This window comes from Panthera pardus, unplaced genomic scaffold (genome assembly GCF_024362965.1).
Source record: "Panthera pardus isolate Hobbes unplaced genomic scaffold, ASM2436296v1 HiC_scaffold_20, whole genome shotgun sequence".
In the NCBI taxonomy this organism is placed as follows: Eukaryota; Metazoa; Chordata; class Mammalia; order Carnivora; family Felidae; genus Panthera; species Panthera pardus.
Genome location: NW_026526766.1, coordinates 60,710,453 through 60,726,552, shown reverse-complemented (window position 1 = coordinate 60,726,552; position 16,100 = coordinate 60,710,453). Strand labels below are relative to the sequence as shown.

At 48.2% G+C, this 16,100-nt stretch overlaps 1 protein-coding gene across 16 annotated transcripts in view; it reads left to right on the top strand.

Moving 5' to 3' along the window:
- ANKS6 (ankyrin repeat and sterile alpha motif domain containing 6) overlaps window positions 1-15,978 on the top strand; it is a 68,289-nt gene extending 52,311 nt beyond the window's left edge. For 2 of the 16 annotated variants that reach the window (XR_008424275.1, XR_008424261.1), the window contains exons 15-20: window positions 270-401; window positions 718-1,510; window positions 2,554-2,641; window positions 5,359-5,458; window positions 7,931-8,464; window positions 14,549-15,978. The gene's annotated coding sequence lies outside the window, so the exon portion shown is untranslated. Of the gene's footprint in view, window positions 1-269; window positions 402-717; window positions 1,511-2,553; window positions 2,642-5,358; window positions 5,459-7,930; window positions 8,465-9,297; window positions 10,352-14,548 lie in introns of those variants that run through there. The other 14 variants (XR_008424268.1, XR_008424271.1, XR_008424262.1 and 11 more) reach the window with 14 other exon arrangements.
- The last annotated feature ends 122 nt before the right edge of the window (window positions 15,979-16,100 follow it).

Below are 16,100 nucleotides of genomic sequence, written 5' to 3'. Positions count from 1 at the left end.
ACAAGAGACTACATATTCTGTGATTCCATTAGTATGAAGTGTCCAGAATAGGCAAATACGTAGAGATGACCGGAGTTTGGGGGGGCCGAGGAAATGTGGAGTAACTGCTTAATGGGTAGGGGCTTTCCTTTGGGGGTGATGAAAAAGTTCTGGAACTAAATGATATGGTTGTAAATTGTGGATGTATTTAATGCCACTAAATTGGGTACTTTAAAATAGAGTGGTTAAGTTTTGTATCTATTTTATCATAATTTTTAATAAAAAAAAAGGAGAAAGAAGAGGGGAGCTCATCACCTGGCTGGTTTTCCATCCCTCTCCTATCAGTCTGCTCATCTCCACCTTGTCATCAGTGTGAAAGGTCCGTGACCACCCTGGGGTCTTCGACACTCCCATGCGCACAGGTACACCCAGTTTTCTGTCCCCTTCATCAGAGGGTAGAGATGGGTGGAGGGTCTCAGGTCAGCGTCTCCAGAGCCTATTACAGAAAACCCTCATGAATGAGGCGGGACCACCCCTGTCCCTCATCCTGGCTCTAGGGAAGTAAGCCCCTTTGGAAGGCGGGGACCTTCTCCAGGCGCCAGGTCACCTCATGTGCTCCAGGCTGCTTGCCCCTTCTCCGGCTCTCATTTCTTTTCCCCAAGGGTCTCAGAGCTTCTCTGCTTCACTTGCTCACAGCTCTTTCAGTTGAATAATTGTCTCTACTTTCCTCACAATCAGAAACACTCCCTTTGAGTCGCAGATGGGTGTTTTCAGAAGCCCTTCTGCGTTGGCATGGACACCCACTGGATGAAGGACTTCTTCAGCTGTTGAGTTGATGCCTCCGAGGGACCCAGGCCCGTGAGCTCCCACTTATCCCACTGCAGCACCCACCAACCCTGCGCCCCAACCTCCCCCTGCCCAGTCCCACATGTCCCTGCCCTGCCACCAGGGGTCCTCCCAAGACAGCCCCTAAACCACACGCCACAGGCTAATCTCCACTCAGAGTCTGCTCCCAGACTGCGAGCAGGGACTTTATAAATGGGGGAGGCCTTGTGTGCGTGGAGGGGAACCTCAGCCACGAAGAAGGATGTCAGCACCGTCACTGCCGCTTCTGTAGGTTGGCTTCATCTGTGAGGTGACCTCAGGGCAAACTGATTTTAGTAACTTCTCACAAGGGACAGTGATTAAGAACCTGAGTCAGAATCCTCTGAGAGAATGCCCCCCAGGGCAGCTGGGGCCACAGGCTGGGGTGGGGGATGGGGGGGGGGGTAGTGTGGGTGGTGGGAGTCTTAGGTAAGCAAAGCTCTGTTTCCTCCTTGTTGGAAGGAGAGCTGACACGCTCCCTCGGCAGACACTGATGGAACACCGTCACAGGCACCGGGGATGCACTGAGGGGGGCAAAGCAAAGTCGCCGCCTTCGTGGAGTTTATGATCCACGAGGGGTGATAAAAATCCTGGCTCTCAGGGCAGTGTGAGGATTAACTGAGCTATTCCAAGTCAAGTGCTCAGCACAGTGCCTGGCACAGGTTGAGTGCTCAAGGGACAGCAGCCACTTGTAAGTGTTCATCTTTCTCTCTGTTCCTTGGGGGTCAGGGTGCAGGGAGCCTTGCAGCAGCCACAGTGTGGGGAATATTGTGCTCCTGCCACATGAACGTACCCTGAGCGGGTAGCTGTCAGAGGAGCTGGCTTAGGGACCTGCAACAAGGGCCTGGGATGCACCCAACCAAATGAATTGCAGGCATGAATGGAAAACATTTGTTTATTGCCAAGCAGTGAACTTCGTGCACATAATTGAGTTTACAATCTGCAATTACATAAGGAAGAATACAGAACAAAGAATTGGACACAAAAGCACAAGGTGCAGACTGTGTTCTTTAGACCTGTGTAATAGCTCTACTTTGATCCACATTCTACCGTGTGCTCGTACGTGGATCACTTAGCATTCCTAGGCCACCTTGCCTTTTTTAATTTAAGTTTATTTTTCTTTTTAAAGAACTGCATAAGTCATTATCAATGAGTATATTCTGATGTGCAAGATGTGACACATTTACAGTTTTACATCCTCTACTGAGAGCCCTAAGATCGGGTATAGCTTTCTCCAGAGCTCTGAGGGGTTCCAGGATACAGAGTCCTGGGCCTGGGGGGCCTGGGGAGTCCTTCTCCTGATGGAAATCTCCCACCTTGGAAAACTCTCCAGATGGGCTCCTGCTGATGCTCCCAGTGAACTCTCCAAACTTCCTGAGTTTTTGGGCTTATAACTGGAGGCCTATGGCCATGGCTGTCTATATGGTTGATTGGTAGTAACACTTGGATGGTGTTTTCTTGGAAGCTACAGCCTTGCTACTCAAAGTCTGGTCCTTGGACCAGTAGGCTTGACATCCTTTGGATGCTGGTGAGAAATTCAGGTGTGCCCCACATTACTGAGCCCAAACCTGATCTTCACAAGGCCCCCCAGGGGATGTGTGCACATGCTGTAGTGTGAGAGAGGGCGCTCTCCAAGTACCCTTCCATGCATTAATTTCATGCACAACATCTGCATGAACGCTGAGACGCTGTCATCTTTTACACAGAGAGGGAAACTGGCTCCAGCAAGCAAAATGATCTGCTGAAGGTCACATGATGTTTAGAGTAGAACCCAGGCTTCTCACACCTACTGAATCCAGTAAGCGCTGATTGTGCTTTTTTTAAAAAAATTTTTTAATGTTTATTTCTGAGAGAGCATGAGTAGGGGAGGGGCAGAGAGAGAGGAAGACACAGAATCCAAAGCAGGCTCCAGGCTCTGAGTTGTCAGCACAGAGCCCGACGTGGGGCTCGAACTCACAAACCACGAGATCATGACCTGAGCTGAAGTTGGTCGCTCAACCGACTGAGCCACCCAGGCACCCCTGATTGTGCTTTTACACACATACTAATTGAATCCCCTCAGCCATCTGGAAGTATCATTATTACTACTCCATTTTAGATGAGGAAAATGAGGCACAGAGAAGTTAACTTGCCTAGAGATGCCACAACTTGATCTCGACCCAATATAGGTATAGGATTCACCGCTTAGAAACCCTAAGCAAGTAGAAAGTCTGCAGGCCAGGGCCTTCATATCCATCCTGGCGAAGCAGACCCCACATGAGTTTCAAAGCCATAAAGCCTAGGTTTGAGTCCTGCTGACACGTCTGTGGGCTGAGAAGACAGATGAGCTCATCTCTGAGGCCTTGGTTTTCCTGTCTGTAAAATGGAGAGAAAAGCAAATGCTGTCTGGCAAGGCCCTGGCGAGGAGTAAACGAGACCATAAGTACTGGAGTGTGTTGTAAACTGTAAAGTGCTATGCACATGCCGCTTACTGGCTTTATTCTCCAGGGACCCTGGCACAATGGTGGAAGAGGAAGCAGCTTGGAGAACGGGGAAGTTGCAGTAGGTGGAACTTAGGGGTTGTCATGGGAACCAAAGCTCCGAGGCTGATCAAGGCAGGAAATACCATCTGGTTTTAAACACCAAAAAGCCTCAACTCACACTGGACTTATTTCTGTAAACAGCAGAATTAACATCATCCTGTAGCAGTAATGTCAGCCCGGAGCAATCTAGATATTGTCTTTCTGCTGATTTCCCTGGTCAGATCCAGACAAAGCACCTAAGGAACTCCTTATCCATTAGCTGTCACTTCCAAAAAAAAGAAAAAATGTGGAAAAGTCACTTAGTAAATCTGAACTTAAACAGAAAGAAAAGATGCTGGGAGATGCTTTCCCACCCCTCCTAGGCTTTGCAAGCACGGAGGGAAGGCTGGAGATGGCAGCAGTGGAGGGGGTAGGGGCTGGAACCCCAGGCAGAGCTGACCCTGGAAGGGTGCTTAGAGAGGATCTCACCTCCCTTCCAAATTATGAGAGAGAAAACAGGCCCAGAATGGGATGGTGCCTGCCCAAGGTCACACAGCAAATCAGTGACAAAACTGAAACTTGCATCTAAGTGTCTCAATGATAAAGTCAGCATTTTTCCTCTTCGCCAATCGCTGCTTCCTTTGGTATTTGCTCCAGCATTGTCATGTTGCTCCCTGGGAAACATGAGACTGGGGATTTCTCTGGTTCCCCATGGGCTCTGCAAGATGAGAAGCAGAGCGTTTCTTGAGTCCTGCACCTCCCAGGGATTCGACTCAGGAAGCCATTGTTTCTTTGTTGGGAACAACAAGATTTTTGTAGACCACATGAGCCCAAGTGAATCAGGGTGAAATTTTAAAAACAAGAGGGTGATTCCTTTGAGTTTTCAAAATCTAGAGGACTACCCAGCTTTCGTTGGCGGCTCCAAATTCAGCAGAGGTCTAGGGACGAAGGTTTTTTTCATGGCGGGGAGGGGGGACTTGCGCCAGGAATCATTTGAGCTGAGAATCATTCTCTGCTGGAAATGTACCCAGGGTGGCTGCTGCTGTGTAGATTGGCTTACTCTCTCTGAGCCTGTTTTCCTGGGTGCACTGTGAGGCAGATCCCACGTGACCACCTCTGAGGTCCCTTCCGGCTCTGACATTCTGTGACTTGCTAATCACTTTTTAAGAAAGGAAAGAAGACCCACTGCTCCTAGAGCCAGCCTGATACTTTGTTCAACAGCTGGCATGGACCCAAGTTGAGAAGCATCAGCATTGGCCCTTCAGCTCCTTGCTGGCTGGGTCCTGGGAATTTCCCATGAATGGGGCTTGGCTGGAAATAGTCGCTATCCAGCCTCAAGGAGCGAGGGACATCTGAGACCACTGTCCCCAGTCATAGCCCCAGGACCCTTAGCCTAAGCTGGCAGGTGACACCCAGAGGTAGCAATGACACAGAGCATGCCTATGGCTGTGTTTACCCCAAGTCACCCTGCCTCACCCTCAGACCTCCAGGTTCTTCCCTCAAGCCCCTCTGTCCTGTGTCGGCAGGTAGCATCATCTCCTGGCAGTGGAGCAGGGGCTGGGGACCTGGGACATCTGGCCCCACAGGCCTAAGGGAAAAACCTCACTCCCGGGGATGGCCTTGGTTTTTCTGGATCCCGCTGTATTAATGAGAAGCTTCACTCCTAGGGGCTGTCACTCACCTTCTGTCCCTTGGGGTAGGCGAAGTCTTCCCACCCTTTTCCCGCTTGCTCGGAGCCATAGGAACCACCTCACTGCCATCTCAAGGGAGCCCCCAAGTCTCAGCAGGGGATCCCTGGGGCTGCCAGGGCTACAAGAGTGCCTGAGCCGGGGGAGGGGAGGGAAGCTCTGGGCTGCACCATCTGCATTTGGGTTCCCAGGGCAGGAAGAGGGGGGCTGTGGCTCTTTCATATTTCCCAGGAGTTAACTTTTTGGCCTGAAAGAACTTGAGAAATGTCTGATGGAAGAGCCAAAGCCCCCATCCCAGACAGCTCCATGTTTCTGTTGTTTTGCAGGCTCTTTGGCAGCTTCCCGGGTGTGATCTGAAATGCGCCCTGTATGTGGAGGGCAGGGAGAGGAAGGAAGGAAGAGGAAGAGGCAGGCCCCTCCAGATGGGTAGGTGGCAGGTTTGATAAGCAAGAGAACTTACATAAGAGGCTTGTCTTGGACGCCGCAAGACGAGTAGATCTCCACACCCACCCACCACCTCTTAAAAGTTTATTCAGAGGCCTTAACTGGGTTAAGTCATGTATACAGCCAGATGGTCTTAACACCACCTTGCTATCCCAAGGCCATGTCCTTGGGGCAGCCCCTGGGAGCAGGGAAGGCAAGAGGAACCCGCAGTGCAAGGACAGGGGAGGGACGGGGAGCCTCTTGTGTTGGGGTCCAGCACCCAGGTCAACCAGCGCTCATGTCCCGTTGGTGACCTCCTCCGACAGTTTCCGGTCCAACTAAGGGCAAGGGCATAGCAATCCTAGTTGTTTAAGCCTGGGAACTGACTTAACCTCTCTGCACCCCTGACTCTCAGTCTTGTCATCTGTAAGATGGAGGTACTAAATTTCTCTTCCTGTGATGGCTGGGAAAATTAAATGAAAAAAAGAAACCTTAGTGCCTAGCACACAGTAGGTGCTTTAAAAATCTATAATTGCAGGGGCACCTGGATGGCTCAGTCAGTTAAGCATCTGACTCTTGATTTCAGCTCAGGTCATGATCTCCTGATTCATTCGTGAGTTCGAGTCCCACATCGAGCTCTGTACTGGCAGCACAGAGCCTGCTTGGGTCTCTCTCTCTCCCTCTCTCTCTCTCTCTCTCTCTCTCTCTTTCTCTTTCTCTTTCTCTTTCTCTTTCTCTCTCTCTTTCTCTTTCTCTCCTCTGTCTCTTTGTCCCTCCTGTGCACTATCTCTCTCAAAATAAATAAATAAACTTAAAAAAAAATCTCTATCACTAAAGAAAGATCTTTAAAAAATGCAAACACTTCATTTCCACTCTCTAAAGCTTCTTTGGAAAGGTATCCATGGTAAATGTCATTTTCCACGTTGGGGGAACCTGAGCTCAAAGCAGTGGGGTGACTTACGGGAAACCTCAGAGTGGCCACATGCTGGAGTGGGGTCTGTCCGACATGTATCCAAAGCTCCTTCTGTCTCCTCGCAACCATGTACAGCTTTCTGAATACTTTGATGAAATGAGGGGAATGGAAATGAACTTGAGATGCATATATTTCCTCGAGACACGGCACCTGAGAAAAGTGAGAACTGAGAAATGCCAACTTTCAATTTTCTATTTACTTCCTTTCCTTACAGTTTCCTGACAGGGGCCTGGTTTGGAAACCAATTTTGTTGCATGTGTCTTTCCTTCATATTCTGCCTTGCTATTTGCAACTGTGGTGTTGTTTGTGAAGACAATGTCTAGTATGTTCTCTGGGAAGCTGACACCCAGAAAACAAAGGTTTCTTTAGTGGTGAATACGCAGCCTGGGAACAGAGCAGAGAACATCTCCCTGAGACAATAGCTCAAAACTGGGCCATGGAGGGAACCTGGAGAAAAGACCAAGCTTCTTGCCCTCTCTCTGCAGTTGCACACTTAGAGAATTACAGCACGGCACAGCCAGGGGACATGACCCACCCACGGTGATAGCACTGGCAAATTGTAGGTTTAACTACATCAAAACTGAAGATTTCTTTTCATTAAAAATTTTTTTAATGTTTATTTTTGAGAGGGGTGGGAGGACAGAGCACAACCTGGGTGGGGGGTGGGGTGCAGAGAGAGAGATAGGGAGACACAGAATCTGAAGCAGGCTCCAAGCCTGTCAGCACAGAGCCCAACGTGGGGCTCAAACTCACAAACTGAAAGATCATGACCTGAGCTGAAGCTGGACGCTTAACCAACTGAGCCACCCATGCCCCCCTAAAGATTTCTTTAAAAATTTCTTTTAAGTTCATTTATTTATTTTTAAGAGAGAGAGCGAATGGGAGAAGGGCAGAGAGAGAGAGAGAGGGAGAGAGAGAATCCCAAGCAGACTCCACACTGTCAGCACAGAGCCGAACGTGGGGCTCGAACTCACAAACCGTGAGATTATGACCTGAGCCGAAGCCAAGAGTTAGATGCTTAACCGACTGAGCCACCCAGGTTAAAGTTTTCTTTCTAAATGAAGGTCACAAAGCTGATACAGAGGGAAGAGATATTTTCAATGCCTAAATCTGACAAGGGGCTCACAAGGGGCTAAGAGCTAGATTTATACAGGAACTATTTGCAAACCAGGAAGAAGCCATTTCACAGAAGCAGAAACTCGTATAAATACATGCAGAGATGCTCAACCTCACCGGTCATTGAGAAAAACCCAAACTACAACAGCAAGATTCAATTTCTTACCCATCAATTTAAAAAATGAGAAAGTTGGATAATGCTAAGTGTTGTTAAGGATGTGGGCTGTGTGAAGCGGCACAGCCATCTGGAGAGCAGTCTGGCAGGTTTTCGTGACATTGGGTATGTGCCCACTGCGGAGCCGGCCCCAGGCTGTGTGCCCTGAGATACGTGTTCCTTGTCCTCTGCTGCTGCGTCGCTCTGTATTGAGTGGCTCTGGTCCCTGCAGGCGGTGTTTTCCAAGTTCCTTGTCAGCTGGCTCCCACTAAGAGGCACTGACAGGAAGTTGGAGGACAGAAGGGAGAAACCAGGGTATCTCTCGTCCTCTCCTCAGCCGCAGGTGGCATCTCCAAGCAGCAGCTGTGCCTCCTTCCAAGGGACCAGGACTGGTGAGTTATGATTCCAGATTTACCAGATAACCCCTCCCCTCTCTGGTCCTCCTGTAGCACTTCTCCACTGTTGCTAATTTCTGGCTGCTTCACTGTCCCCATGTAGCTTCTCAGCCTTTCCATTCTCCAAGTAACCAATTCCCTGCATGCAAGTCCCTGTGTTTTAAACACTCAAGCTGATTCTGTTGCCTGGTTAGACTGATTCACATCCCAGGATCCGCGCAGTCCCAAATCCTAGGTATGCACTTTAGAGCCACTGCCCTGCAGGTGCACAAGGAGAGATGTCTAAGAATGTCGGTCTACAGTGTTTGTGAAAATGGAGAGGTGGAGGGGGCGTGGCCACCCATTGCCAGAGGGACGGATATTGTACAAGGGTAGGTAACATGTGACATGTAAGCACATTGAAGGGGTGACCATGTTGGGGGGTGGGGGAGGAATGGGGACCAAGGATGAAGCGGAAAACAAAGCAGAAGGGCGTTGCATGGAATGAACGAATGATGAATGTGTCTTGAGCCGAGGAAGTCGTTAACTCAACCTCTGCAAATGAGGTTAAAAATGTACATTATGCCTTGAAAAGATGAGCGGGAAAAGAATATGATTGTACAGGCAGAAAGCATAATGTGTGAAGAGCAGAGGCCTAAAAACAGCCTGTCCAGGGAACAGCCAGACGTGACATGTGGCCCATGGCCAGTACCGTGCCCACTGGAATCACGGAATGTCAGCTACACTCAAAAGATCTTAAAGATCTGTTTAACCTCTCTTGGTATAGATGGGGAAACTGAGGTCTGGAGAGGGTCAGGGATACCCACGGTCTTGCTGTGGCAACTCATCCAGAGCCCAGGTTTCCTGACCCCGTTTGGGGAATTTCTACTAAGTTCTACTAAGTTCTTCACTCTGTGCCAGGCACTGTGCAGGCCCTGGGGACACAGCCCCTGCCCTCCAGGGGTGCACTCATGGGAACAGGACAGGCACAGAGTCAAACAGGTCAAACAGCCCTGATGTGTGCAGTGGTGGCAGGGAACACCGATGGGGTAGGTGGCCCCAGTGAACTATGTCTCTCGGTGTCTATGATGGTTTGAAGTCCTCTCCCCTTGAGTCTGGGCTAGGTCTGTGACTTACTGCCCCATGAAATGTGATGGAGGTGACATTGTCTCTGTTCTGGGCCTAAACCATAAGAGAGCCTGGGGTTTCTGCTTTTTCCTCTCAGAGTCCTGAGCTGACACATAAAAAACTGGCTACCCTCCTGGGGAAGCCTCATGGAGAGACTGTGCACAGAGGCCATGTGGAAAGGGAGAGTCTCCAAGACTAACTGGAAAGACAGAGAATCCCAAATGTGCCAGCGTCCCCAGCTGAGCCCAGCCTACGGCCAACCTGCCAACTGAATGCAGCCACATGAGTGACCAACCAGCAAGACCAGCAGAACTGCCCAGCTGAGCCCAGCTCAGATAATAGTCATAAGCAAAACGGTTGCTATTTTAAGCCACAGAATCTTGGAGTGGTTTGTGATGGCAGCAGTGGATTACCAAAACATGCAGTGTCAAGTGAATAGTGAGGGGACAAAATGAGAACAGGGTACACGGAGGGCCAGAAGGAGTGACAATGAATCTGACCAGGAGGACTCTGAGAGCCGAGCAGGAAAAAGTGAAGATGAGTCTTGGGCATCATCAGTGCATGTCAACAGACGCCCTCCGAGGACCTACTACCTGCCAGGCCCTGGGTGGGGCTGAAGAGGAGGCAGAGAAAGACAGCTGCAGCCTGGTGGGCGAGGGGTCTTGAGCACTGGCAGTGATGGTGCGAGGAGGTTGGACGTGCTCGGTGGGAGACAGGGGCTGAGCGCTCAGAAGGCAGAGGGCTTGTCTCCTTGGAGGAGTGACCAGGGAAGACTTCATGGAGGAGGTGGAATTTAATGTGGGCTCTGAAAACTGGATGTGGTTTAGAGTTAGAGGGAAAAGCTTTCCAGGCAGAGGGTATCGTGTGCACAGCGGTACAGAGCTGGGATGGTTGGCCTGTCGGGACCGGAAGCAGCCAGTACGGAAGCTGATCAGATCTCCACAATGAGGGACGCTGGTCCTGCTCTGTCTTGGCTAAATCCTCCAAACACATGTATACAGAGATACCGTAACAGCAGCAAGCCCTAGTAACACTCTGGTTACGTGAGGTAGGGAGGAAATGCCCCCAAATGAGTGATATTTCTTCCAAAGTCAGTTCATGTTATCATTGTGGATTGGGAGACAAATAAATGCCTAAGAATAGACACAGAACATTAATTTTTTATTGATCATAATATCATTTTCATGAACATTAAAAATGTAGACTTTGGCAAGAAATAATTTTCACAAAAAGAGAGAAAAGATATTTGGAAGGGTGTGGCATTTCTCCTTTCCCGTCCCTTTGATCTTCCTGCCAGCCATTTCAGGAGAATGGACCTGTTGGGGTATCATAGTGGGGGTAGTAGAGCATAGGGTAATAGGGTAGAGGGCCCTGGAGGCTTTCAGACCCGGCTTAGAATCCCAGCGCTGCCCTTTTCTAGTTATAAAGTGCCAAACTCAGAGCGCAGCCCCTGGTAAAAGCCCAGCACGCTCTTGGAGTTGTTAAAATTACCCATGATCATCATTCACGCTATTTTAAAAGAAGGAAGCTGAGGCCAAGGAGCTTCCCAAGTGCCAGCACACTGGGAACAAAATGCAGTCCCCATGTCTCCTTCTTGGGTTCCCTCTGTTTCTCCTCCCTGCACCCCACCTCCCTTCCTTGCTCTTAGGGTCTGCATCATTACGCGACAGGGGTGCTGAAGTGAGAAACATTGAACTCCAGGTCCTATGACCCTTCTGGGGTGTTTCTTGAGGACCTCCAAGGTGACAATAAATCAAACTGACTCCCTTGGAGACTCATACCAGCATAAGATAGAAGAACATGCAAGCCACGGGGGATCTTGCTAAAAGAAACAAGCAATGAGGCATCAGGTATCCACTTTTAACAAAGGGAACAGAAACAATAGGAGAAGCTAGAAAATCAACAGTTCACTTAACCTTAAACTATGGTGTGATAGAAAAGACAGGTTGGCCTCTTAAATCCAGAATTATAGCCCCAAAGTTTGTCACTTCTCCTGTGCTCGCTTGACATTCAGCCTAAGACTCCATTTTATCTTCTGTAAAATGGGCATAAGAATGCCTTACAGAATTATTAATGAGACCAATTAATGAGATAATATATAGAAAGGACATTGTGCCCTAGATTGTATTGAAGAGATATTCTGGGGGTACAATCTCTGAAGCTGTGTGTCTGTGCTTTCCTCTGCCAAGGGGATCCCCAGATTCTCCACAGGGTCCCTAACTCTCCCCAGATAAGTTTATGTTTTAGAGACTGAAGGGTTTTACTTTGTTTCTAATATAAGATTAACCCTAATATTGAAAAAAAATCAAAGCATAAATAAAAAGAAAATTGAAGAGGAAAAGTGATAGTAAACAGTAGAAACCAAATGTAGTGGGGTTTTTCTTCAATCTTTTTGTTGTTTTGTTGTTGGGATTTTTTTTAATGAACTGAGTCATCCTCTAGCTGAACGTCTCAAAATGAAAATATAAGAGGGAGAAAAATAGAACCAAAAGCAATAATAAAACAGAGAGCAAAGTGGTACAGGAAGCTTTTTTTTTCTTTAATAAAAGAAATATATGCTCATAGTAAACAAAAACAAACAAAAAAAAAAACAGTACAGAAGGATAGAAGGTGAAAAATAAATCTCTTTTTACCCTTCCATTACTTCTCTCTTTCGGTCCTATTAGCCAGAGGTCACTGCTCTTGACAGCAAGAAACTTTTTATTTGTTTCTTTCACATTGCAACTGATTGTATCCATCTTTTAAAGGAGAAGATGGAATTTAGAAAATTCCCAGAGGCATCTAATTTGCTAAAAGATAATGAACATCGTATAAAAGAATTAAGTGCTTTCCAAGATCCTGACAAAATAAAGATATCAATCAAAAAAACTCCCCAAAGGAAGTCCAGATGGCCATGCAATTGAACTTTATCATGCTCATCGGCCTGGCAATCTCCATGCCCTTGAAATACCCAAGAAAACCATCCAACAGAAAGCAACACCTGATACATATAGTGAATTCTTCATCAAGCTGATCTAAAACTGGAACAAATCCTATAAAGCTGTTAGCCTGTTCAGGATCCCTGATGAACGTAGGCGCAGAGTTCCTTCCAAACCAGTCTTTTATTTATTTATTTTAAGTGTTTGTTTATTTTTGAGAGAGAGAGTGTGAGTGAGGGAGGGTCAGAGAGAGAGGGGGACAGGATCCGAAGCAGGCTCTTTGCTGATGGCAGAGAGCTCGATGTGGGGCTTGAACTCATGAACTGTGAGATAATGACCTGGGCCCAAGTCAGATGCTTAACTGACTGAGCCACCCAGGCATCCCCCAAACCAGTCTTTCAAACATAGGCACAGGTCCATCTGGAGTCAGAAGATCTTATACTTCCTTGTGCAAGATGGTGCAATACCAGGAAGATACGGTACCATTAATCACAGCGAGTCGATCATCCCAAAGCATCTGATGACGTACACTGTATTTCCAAATTTTAGAAGCACGTGGAAAATGATAGAACATGCTGGAGTTTACTAAAATCAGCTATGGAATTTGAACAGCTGGAATGTTAAGGAAAGGGCAAAGAGTAACCGAAATATCACTAAAGCCAGATGCCGGCCTACCTGTGTCCTTTGCTATTTAATATACTATAGAGCTGGATTGGGGGATAGGGCAGAGGGAATAACTGATTTTGTTAGGAAAAGGCAAATGAAAAGGCTCACTGTTGTTATTTAAAGCTTGGAGCAAGATTGGCAGGATAGGATGTACAGCTTCCTGTCTCAGCGCGCTCCTGAAAACCAGGCCATAAATAAGATCCTTGAAAAGCAAATCATATTTACCCGATAGGAAGGATGTCATAATTGAAGCTTGCTTTGCTGATTAAGGATTTGGCATTAAATTAATCATATGTAGCCTTCCCCCTCCAAGCTGTGCCAGCCCCAGGGAAGTGAGACTCCCCCACTGTCACCTGGCCCTCCGTACCCTGGAAGGAAAGGGTAATCCTCTGCCCTTTGTGACGAACCTCATGAAGAGCCACATGGAGGGGACTTCCCCACGGCACACCCTCTCCCCATTGTAGAAACACATGTAGAAGGCGTTCAGGTAATAATGAAAAATGCACACCTATTCATTCAACAAACCCAGATTGTGTGCTTGTGTGTGCCTATGGTCTCACATGTGGAAGAGGACACAGAGAGGTAGACTAACTATACAACACAGTGTGGTGTCAGAGACTCTTTCTAGAATGTGCTGAGATAAAAAATGAAAAAACTGTATTTCATCGAATCTAAGACACCATTATTTTATGTATCACTGAGAAAGGAAAAAATACTGCCAATTATAAGATGCCATCAATGGCAAGGTGCATCCTGATGCTAGAGACGAATACAAATGTGGGTCTCAGAATGGGTGAAATGTGGTAATTAACTTTTAAAGAAGTGATAAGTGATACCTCTCAGCATGAGCCAAGCCTCACCATGGGAGCTGGGAGAAGGTAGCAATTACTTCTGCTGGGTGAGTAGAGGAGGCATCACAGGGACGTGACATCTGATCTCAGTCGTGAAGGATTTCACCAATGGGAGGAAGAGTGGGAAGAACATTCAGGTTGAAGGAATAGCACAAGCAAAAGTTACAGAGGCAGAAAAGGGCAGGCATGATTATGGACCTGCCAATACGTCCTGAGTAGTTAGAAGGCATGGGGAGATAGAGCAGGTGCGAAGCTGGGACCACTGAAGCCAGATTGTCAGTAGCCTATAACCCCAGTCTTGGGAGTTAGTGCCCCATAGATGACAGGGAGCCATAGAATGTTTTGAGCTGTGAGGACATGATTGGAGCCGAGTGTTGGAGAGGTTTGTCTGGCAGGGTAAATGCAGGGTAGGTTGAAGGGTGAGACCAGAGGTGGGGATACAGGTGAGACTTGCAACCGACCCAGCCGGGGGCGGGTGGAGACAAAACCAAGGGGCCCCACACGGATCTACATGATCAAGTCAGGTTGTGAAGGGCTAAGGCCACAAGGCCATGAGAACAAAAGACCCACAATCACACACAACAATATGGATAAATCTCACAAACGCAACGTTGAGTGAGAGAAGCCAGACACAAAAGCGGACACAGGCGGTGATTCCATTTTGTACCAAGACCAAGAAAAGGCCCAGACCAATCTACAGTGTTAGCGGTCAGGATACCGGTTACCCTGAGGGAGGATAGTGACTGGCAGGGACCCAACGGGGGCTTCTGGGTGCTGGTCATGTTCTGGTTCTTGGTGCTGTTTATATGGGCGTGTTCACTTTATGAAAACTGACCTGTGAATTAAGATTTGTGCACTTTCTGCCTGTATGTTGTGGTTCGATACAATTAACCCCCCTCTCCACACCCCCCAGTTCGGGACACAGAAACTGGAAGTAGGGGTCTAGAACGGAGGAGCCTGCAGGAACACGCAGCCACCCAATGCCAGAATGAGTCACGGTCCACTCAAGAGGCTTCCCGCAGTGCACTTGGAGCAGGTATGAGCAGATGAAGAAAAGAATGAAGAACCTTCTCACCTCTGGGCCTATGACAGAGGCACACCAGACGTATTGGTGGAGAATGACCAGCAAACAGAAATAGTGGGGCGAGCATAATTACAAGGGAAAGGAGAGATGAGGAGAATCTCAGGGGGCACCTAGGTGCATTCAGTGAGCCCATGGAGTGCCTGTGAGGGCAGGGCGGGAAACTGTGGATGGGATCCAGGCAGAGCAACTAAGCATCCTTTGGGAGATGAGTGAACGGGAGTGCAGAGAGCGGGGGACACAACCGAGTCTGGGAGTCCTGAGAGGCTAAAAGGGTGAGGTCAGCAACATGGAATTTGGGTGTTGACCCTCAGTGGCTTTCTAGAAGTCCTGGTTTTACAAATGCTGTGTGATCACACAGAGAAGAGAGGGATGGATGGTCTCTAGGCATGGATGTGGGTTCACCACCAACCAGCCCAGCCACACTCACCCGTAATCGTGGCTACTAATCTGGATGCCCTTAACGGTCTGGAACATGGGGACATAATCACGAGTGAAATGTTTTGGCCCTGTTCACAGGCCCCTGCGTTAAACTGCTGGTCAGCAGGCTCAGGGAGATCTGGCTTGCTGTTCATCTGAAACAGCACAACAACAAGTCCACAGAGAGCAAACCTGGGGCTCTTAGAGGACCACGGTGTGATGTGGCTGCCAGCAAAATGCAGGTGACCCCAGACTGCAAGGACAGCAGCCCAGAGGCCTGAACACAGAGGGATGCTCCTGTTATTCTGTGTGCTTCTTGGTCCATATGGAGGGCTTGTGGTCAGTTCTGGACATCACTCGAAGAAAACCATGAGCAGACTAGTGGCCAGGGAAAGTTGAGGAACCTGGGGACATCCCTCTGAGGAAGAGGTGACTTGGTTGGGGGTGGTACAAAGCATTACTTGTGAGCTGTCTTTGGTGAAGGACACCATGGATGAGGGAGAGACTCCAGCAGCAGACTGGGATCCAGAGTGAATGCCACAGCAAGGCTGACTTTGGTGGAGCACACAACCGCCATAGACCAAATAACGGCATGGGAGCCTCAGGAAGCACTGATCTTGCCACTGATCTGCTGGTATTATTACTATAATTGTTATTAGTTGCATGCCTAACAAGAGCTAAGTACTGTGTTAAGTACCTTACATGCACGTATGCATTATCTTACCAAGGGAGTTAATGATATGAAAAATGCTCAGAACAGTGCCTGGCACACGTGAGTACTCGAAGTACATTCGCTGTTGTAACTATTTAATCTTCACAATAAACTTGCTGTGAAAGAGGAATTGTTTATTCTCACTTCACAGACAAGGAAACTGAAGGTCAGGAGAGTGAGCGACTCCCCCAAAGTTGCACCACTAATGACTGGTAAGCCAGACTTTGAGCCCAGGACTACCTGCTTCCTAAA